Source organism: Austrofundulus limnaeus, unplaced genomic scaffold, assembly GCF_001266775.1.
Source record: "Austrofundulus limnaeus strain Quisiro unplaced genomic scaffold, Austrofundulus_limnaeus-1.0 Scaffold493, whole genome shotgun sequence".
NCBI lineage: Eukaryota > Metazoa > Chordata > Actinopteri > Cyprinodontiformes > Rivulidae > Austrofundulus > Austrofundulus limnaeus.
In genome coordinates this window covers 9,793-10,380 of record NW_013952895.1, presented here as the reverse complement: position 1 = coordinate 10,380, position 588 = coordinate 9,793, and the positions used below count along the sequence as shown (strand labels likewise).

At 32.5% G+C, this 588-nt stretch overlaps 1 protein-coding gene across 1 annotated transcript in view; it reads right to left on the bottom strand.

Annotated features, from left to right (window-relative positions):
• LOC106530131 (cingulin) overlaps positions 1-588 on the bottom strand; it is a gene marked incomplete at its 3' end in the record, with an annotated part of 10,040 nt that overhangs the window by 1,544 nt on the left and 7,908 nt on the right.

Genomic DNA, 588 nt, shown 5'->3' with positions numbered 1-588 from the left:
TTATTTCATTGTCCAATTGTCCTTCATCTTCTTTTTGTTGTTGTAATTTCTTCATTTTGTTGTGTATGTCTTGAGCAACCTTTTCTTGAATGAGTTGAAGTGCTGCTTGTATGTTTTTTGTTGGTTTCATTTCTTTCAACATTTCATTTTGGGCTGTTTTTAACTTGGTCCATTGATCCTTTAAACTTTCCTTTTGACTNGTTGTTTTTCAAGTTGTAACATTGCAGTTTGTTTCTGGATGTCAGACCTAATCTCCTCTAATTCCATGTTCTTGGTTTTGATCATGTCTCTTTCTTTATCCAGATTGTCTTTGTCCTGTTTCAGACATTCTTTCAGTCTTTTTGTATTCATAATTTGAATTTCGGCCATTTTGTTCAACTGACTTTCCATTTCCTGTTTCTTTTTAATTGTATCAGAAAAGATGGTCCTTAGAGCTGTCTTTTCTTTCTCAAATAGCTGTTTGTAAGAGGTAATTTGTTCATTTTGAATCTCAAAGGCTAAAAGCTTTTGCTTTATTTCATTGTCCAATTGTCCTGCATCTTCTTTTTGTTGTTGTAATTTCTTCATTTTGTTGTGTATGTCTTGAGC